Below are 7,404 nucleotides of genomic sequence, written 5' to 3' on the forward strand. Positions count from 1 at the left end.
CAAGATCAGGATTATTATATCCATAAACATTGTGTTGAAAATAGGATGCTAGAGGTGCCTGGATGGTCTTACTGCTTTCTTCCCTGTGTCTTTGGGTTAATATATAAGCCATCTGCCTGATGTTTGTCCTGTTGGTGAATAAGATGCGATTGATCCCTCATATACTTGACAAAGTACAAGTAGGTAGTAACCAGGGCTGTTTCTAGAATTTTGCTGCTAACTGTTTATTAAAGGTAAGTGTACTTGATTACCAAGGAGACAACAGTGTCAATGAAGAGCATTCTTGAGATGAAATTTGAGACAAGTAATAAAAAAATAAAAAACAAAAACAATTATCAAGATGAATATATTCTGTAAGTACAATAGTTTTATTCAGCATAATTTCCAATTAAACAATTATTGCAAAATTATTTAATTGTGTTTATGTAGGGTACATAAAATCCTAGCAAAAACATTAGCTTTAGCAAGATGGAGTCAGCAATTTTATTCAAAAACTATCTAGCACAGAATGCTATTACATGCTGTAATACATAGATGTGGTGGAAATGTCAATGACATTTCTGAAAAATGAAAAAAAAAAAAAAAAACTGAAAAATGGGATAGTGTGAAAAATGAGAGTTTATTCAGGAGAGTTTATTTTCTAAAAATCGACACAGCCAAAGGCTCCCATAGTTGAAGAAACACCCATGTATTACTTGTTAAATTACTGTATGTTTCATAAATTAAACACATCTTAACTCTCCCCATAATTACAACAGGCTCTTGGCAGTTGGCACGGAGCTCTGGTTTGTTTTCAGAGATGTTATTAGTTCCCAGCTGTCCATATCTATGATCCAAAAGGTAAAAATGGAAATTGACAACTTGATATGCCATTATGAGTGAATTGGTCATATACCCATTCTCTCTGATCGCACTAAACATGCAACACTGGCCAACAGTATGTCACCTTGGTGACTGGTCCTGCTAATAGCTGCACATGTGTTTGAGTGGGAGCTGGTGACTGGTATGTTGATGGGTGGAGCCAGACCCTGCATCAGAATGCTGGGCTTCAGTTCTTTCTGCCTTTGCCAGCTTGGCCAGCTGCCACTTGGCACTCCCCCTGCTGAGAACTGCGATTGATGATTTGGACCAATGGAGTAACTCGTGCTGTGTTATTCAACTTGTGCAAAGGCATTGCTTTGCCATATTAGTTGAGTTCGCTAAATCAAAAATGAGATAAGTTTACAAACAGGAGAGAATTACATAACTTGAATGCAAGTGAATATAATAAGATAAATGCAAGATTGATTCTTATACAACAGTAGTTCCAGGCATTTAATCTGATAGACAAGCTGCATTCTATGAGTGCTTATATTTTGTAATAAATATCAGTCAGTCTTTGCATTGCTCGGTTATACTCAATGGTTGATCCTGCTTCTGCTTTGTTTGGAAATGTGTTGGGGAAGTTACTTTTAAACTGTAGATTCCCAAGCTACAAGCTACTCATACTGTAATTTATAAATTGCTGTATAGTCAAGCTACACTTTACTACAAGCTACAAACAATGTAGCTAACTACACTGAAGCTAAGAATATAAATTATGTTTAAATATTTTGCAGCTCTGATTGCAGAATTAAATAACATTGCCTGACAGTTATTAATTTAAAGGTGCACTCTTTTTCCTCAATAAAATGTGTTCTCCATAAGAAAATAATTGTTCATTTGAAACACATGTATAACATCATGACCATTCACTTTAGGGTCCCCTCATGGGTGCTGCCATGTTATGATCACATGACCAGCCAAATACTACTTGCTTCATTTCAGTACCTACCCTGTTATTTGACACTTTCACTGATGTATTAAATTATTCATGGAATGTTACATAGTGAATTTCTACAATGTCATCTGTAACTGAAAACATTTGTGTTAGAATGGCACATCATCCATGCCCTTAGGTGTCAGTGTAAGTCCACGATGTCATGCATAACAAATGACTGAGTGCACCTTTAATTAGGATGGGATTAAACAAATTAGGGTGACAATAATAATTTTAGCATATACATTTATACAAAATAGGATCTAATACAATTAGAACACACCATATATTATATAACTGAGTCAAAATACATTGATAAACAGCAGCAATTTGCTAAATATTTCACTTAAAAAAAAGAAGCCAAAGACCTCTTAAGTCTGCACAGGGGCTCACGTGAATCAGTGAATCATTTATATAAACTACTTAATTTACATGAACCATCCAAATTAAAATTGATTAAAATTAATTAAAATTAATTTGTGTTCCCAGTGCTAAATGTAAGTGATTCGTGTTTTTTTTTTAACCTGGTTCATTTGCAAGATTTGGGTTTCCCAGCACTACATGTGAGAAAGAGGATGGCTTATGTGAGCATGTTTGATCACTCCCAACATTTTCCTGCATAAATTATCCTGGACCAGCATATGGAAATGTATGCTGCATTTTGCTGGCCTTTTCAGCAAGACATGATGTTACAATACATTTCAAGTGTACTCCTCAAATTTCCTGAGTGCCATAGCAAGCTCTGCACAGAATGACATTTTTCATTTGGTGAACGCATGCACATTTTGCCCACATACCTTGCAGTTGAACCTATATTAATTTGTCTTCAATGACGGAGCTCACTGTGGCCCCTTAGGGCACCTGATGGATGGATGTACAGGGTTTGCAGGGAGTTAAAAAAAGAGAAAGAGAGAGAGAGAGAGAGAGCAAAATTATATGTCTGTACCTAGCTCCTGTCACCTGCAGCTGCTCCTAACAGGTGCATAACTACCTCTTACCAGATGGTCAGCAAAATGTGGTAGTTGGCAGGTTCCTTCACAAAGTCGCCCTCTCTCTCAAGCATTTCCAAGAAAAGAGACAGATATGAAGAGATAGAGATTAGAGAGCGAGAAAGGTTGTTGACCAAAAAAGTTGTATAACAGTGCAGAAATTTAGCTTTTTCTGGGTCATACCTTGAACTAAAGCAAGAGTGCCACAAATGAAGAAACAGAGTTGTTGAGTACATTATTTTGAATAAACTAACAGAGCAGAGCAAGGCAAAGGACTATACAGTACATAAGCAATAAACCACTATATGCCAAGATTTTACCACAGTTAAAATTGATGTAATGTTATAATGATTTCTCATCCCAGCTTAACATACAGTCATAAGTAAGCCATATGTTTAGTTTTATTTCACTAAAAGTGTAACACTGTGGTGCTATCAAAACATTCCTCTATTTGTTTGAGTACCCCATCCAGCCCGACACCATGACAATGGCTCTTCCAATGGTGTGAGTTCAGGACGGGCTCATCTGTTTGTATAACCAATGGGAGATGGGAGGAGTTTTCTTCAGTCTTTTTGAAAACAGTGATTTTTTTGTTGTTGCAATTTCATTTGCTGATGAAATAACACACTTCAGCTTCATGATGCTTTTAAGACATAACACAAAATGGAGCTTTATAAAATAACGTCACAGCCATATCTTAAAGGACACTCTTTACCATTATCAATAAATAATTACATTTATCCCTAATGATAATATCAATAAAGAATTTTTCCACCAAATACTATAACCTAATTTTAGGCATTAATGTCAAATCGTGATGCATTCACAACTGTAACCATATCAGCTATTTTACAACTTTTTAATCTGGTTTATCCACTCAGATTTCAGAATCAGATCTGTTTTATGGTGTTGTCTTCACACCCTACATGTATAAGGCGACACCAGGGTAGTTCATCAGTGTGGCTGTCACATGTTTATATGCTCATGGTTGTGACATCATACTCATAACAGTGGTGATGTTTGCAGAAAGTTTATAATGGTCTAAGTAGACTGGGAAGGACACTTTGCATTTTGAATAGTTTATTAAACTTCTTTCTTTAACAAGAGCAAGGTAAAACCATGTTTCAAATGATACGTCCCTACCAAAGGTACTATTCAAGCCTTGCCATCGAATATTTCATGTTTAACAGTCTCTGGATTTTGTGCCAGCAGGCTGAGAGGAATCCAGACCAGGACTGTGGCAGATCCTTTGTGAGGCAGTAAAGCATTAATTTAGTGAGAGAGATAGAAAAATCGTGAAAGAGAGAGAGAAACAGAGATTTCTAAATTGAGAGGGATGGGCAGATGTTCACTCTTTTTTTTTATTCCAGATGTGCAAAGTATTCCGTTAGGAGGATTGTGGGAAGGATGAGCACCCTGCACTCCTAATGCCTGAGGCTAAGCACACTCTCCCAATGATCCCTACAGCATCCACATCTAACACATCGCTGGTGCATAGTGTCTATATTGATCTGACTCTGTTTGTCTTTCTCTCTTGGTGAGAGTTTGATAGTTTGGGGGTCGATAAGAGACAGGAGTGGAGACTATGGCTTTTGTGAAACAGAGAGATTGCTGCACCTGATTATGTTTAAGCAAACCTCCTTTTTCTTGCTACCAGTTCCACTAGAACAGGGAGACTTGTTTGAAAACAATCACTAGTACTTTTTTGTAATCCCATTTGGTGAGAAGCAGATACCGAATGTCAAAATGTCCCTGTATATTCATCATAAGCGGCCTTCTTTTTCCAGGTGCTGACTGAAGAGTGTTTTGGATCTATCACCACGGAAATTACAATGGCCAATTATGCTGAGGACTACCACCAGCAGTACCTTAGCAAGAACCCTAATGGATACTGTGGACTGGGTGGCACTGGGGTCTCCTGTCAATAGGGCTGAAGAGTAAAAAATAGCACACTTCTCCTGTCCTCTGATTGGACAAATGTATATTAACCTGCCTTATCTGAAATCACCATTGCAATTCTTAGGCCTATGGGTCAATGTTGTGTACAAATAAAAATGTTGTAATGCCACTGTAGACTGAAACATTTTAATTCGCCTTTTTGTATGTATGTATGTATGTATGTATGTATGTATGTATGTATGTATCTATCTATCTATCTATCTATCTATCTATCTATCTATCTATCTATCTATCTATCTATCTATCTATCTATCTGTCTGTCTGTCTGTCTGTCTGTCTGTCTCTCTGTCTGTCTGTCTATCTATCTATCTATCTATCTATCTGTCTGTCAATCTGTCTCTCTCTCTCTCTATCTATCTATCTATCTATCTATCTATCTATCTATCTATCTATCTATCTATCTATCTATCTATCTATCTATCTATCTGTCTGTCTGTCTGTCTGTCTGTCTGTCTGTCTGTCTGTCTATCTATCTCTCTGTCTGTCTGTCTCTCTCTCTCTCTATCTATCTATCTATCTATCTATATTTCTGTCAATCTGTCTATCTATCTATCTATCTATCTATCTATCTATCTATCTATCTATCTATCTATCTGTCTGTCTGTCTGTCTGTCTGTCTGTCTGTCTGTCTATCTATCTATCTATATTTCTGTCAGTCTGTCTGTACACACACATTCACTTCAGCATAACTCAAGCTCTGTTTTTAAAAGATAGACACATAATTTTTTGTCAGGAAATGTGTATTTGTGTGTCCTACAGTACATCCATCTGTCTATTCCATTCCCAATACATATAATTCCTCAATATGTCTGCTACCTTTGTGTTTTCTTCTATCTTAGCAGCACAAACAAGCATTCTCGTACCTTTCTTAAAGTGTAGCCATGCATTTCATCTCCTCAATTAAAGACATGACTAAAATGACACTCAAACAAACAGGTCCCTAAATTCTCTCAGCATATCTGTTTCTGCTTCATAAGAGATACTGCAGAAAAACTGTGATCCTTTATGGATGGCACAGACAACTCTGCATTAAATATTTTTTACCTCTGCTATCAAAATAATTTAGCTGTCTTAGTATTGTTTAAATAAAAAAAAAAAAACAGAAATAAAACACTCAATATGAGTTGAGGACTTGGTTTTCACAGCATGAGTAGGTACTAGATGAGCAATTGATGTTATGGTGTGGTTGAGGGCAAGTGTGGTTTTGGCTAATATTCTGAGCAGGTGGTTACCGTTCCATGCACCTATTCCTCTGCCACTCTGAAAGAGCCTCCCTTGGCAATGCTGGCACTGGCGCTTAGGAACCTGGCCTGGCACAGCTTTTAACAGGCTGCTTTACTCAGTACTAGCTGTGAAATGAGGACGATCCGTGACGCACGCAATTTGGCATTCTAACCTGGAACTGGAACACACACCTTGTTCACTTTTACAAGCCAAGTAAGTGGCATCACAAAAACCTAATAAATTTGGAAAGGCAACAATTACATCGAAATACAATGGAAATACATTCAAATGAGACGTTTACCCCTTTATTGTTGCCTAGTCTTAATGGTACAGAAATAAATGTGAATATTTGCAAAAAAAAATTTTAAATGGGAGTTTTCTGTTTCACATTTTATTTGCAGTTAACAGTAAACACAGAAACATATACTAAGACTGACATCTCCTGGTGGGTAGTGAAATAGCATCTCCAGTCATTCTTAGCAAAATGGCTCAAACTGCATGAAATTATTGCCAAGTTGAGAGGTTTATTTCTATTAAGGTGACGTCTTAGTTTTAAGGTTTAATTTGAGGTCTTCTAAACAAAAATAGTTTTACCATTGAATATATATGTTTATATATGTATATATATATATATATATATATATATATATATATATATATATATATATATATATATATATATATATATATATATATATAAACCTAAAAATAACCATTAGAGAACGCTCTAAATAAGTTGTTTTAATTGTTCCACAAAAACCTCCCTGCTACGTTCTGTGAACGTTAGTTCATGGTTATAAAAAATAGAACCTGAAGAAAACGTTCCTAGAACCTTAGGAACTACTTGCAATACTGCTTCCGCGTTTTAAAAAGTGCGGCTCAGGCATTTCCGGTTACAGCGTTCAGTGCGCCTGCGTGCAGAGATGTGATAATTGGAAGGCAGTGTCACTACGTAGTGACAGGCAGATTATATCTTTTTTTTTTTTTTATTTAAGGACTAACATTTTATTTAAATCAATAAATCATATTTCTGGAGCTAAAGTGACGTCTCAGTTTTACAATATTCTGAAATTGACCTCTAAATATATTTTTTCCTTTAAAAATGTAGCTAAACTTGGCTCCTGAATAACAAATCAAACATGTTTGTATAACCTGCATCAGTCTGGCCATCTCATTAACACGCATTTCGGAAACTAGCGAACCGCACTATTTCAATGCGGAAGTACGTCATGAGGCTCAATGCAAGTCGTCTAACGTTAGGTGAGCATAAAGAAAAGAAAAGAAAAAACGTTAGGTACGTAACGATACTGTGTTTATTGGGAAGGTATAAAGATATTAAAATATTAAGTAATTTTTATCAGCTTCTCTAGGAATGTCACTGCTGAGCCACATAACCTGTCAGGAAAAAAGATGTATCTGCTGTCAAAATAATCT

General features: G+C 36.2%; 1 protein-coding gene across 1 annotated transcript in view; it reads left to right on the plus strand.

The window, feature by feature from the left end:
- Positions 1-4,848, plus strand: part of LOC127623886 (uncharacterized) — an 88,494-nt gene extending 83,646 nt beyond the window's left edge. Inside the window, exon 9 of the transcript XR_007968106.1 lies at positions 4,575-4,848. The gene's annotated coding sequence lies outside the window, so the exon portion shown is untranslated. The remainder of the gene's footprint in view (positions 1-4,574) is intronic.
- Positions 4,849-7,404: the final 2,556 nt, after the last annotated feature.

Source organism: Xyrauchen texanus, chromosome 30 (assembly GCF_025860055.1).
Source record: "Xyrauchen texanus isolate HMW12.3.18 chromosome 30, RBS_HiC_50CHRs, whole genome shotgun sequence".
Classification (NCBI taxonomy): domain Eukaryota; kingdom Metazoa; phylum Chordata; class Actinopteri; order Cypriniformes; family Catostomidae; genus Xyrauchen; species Xyrauchen texanus.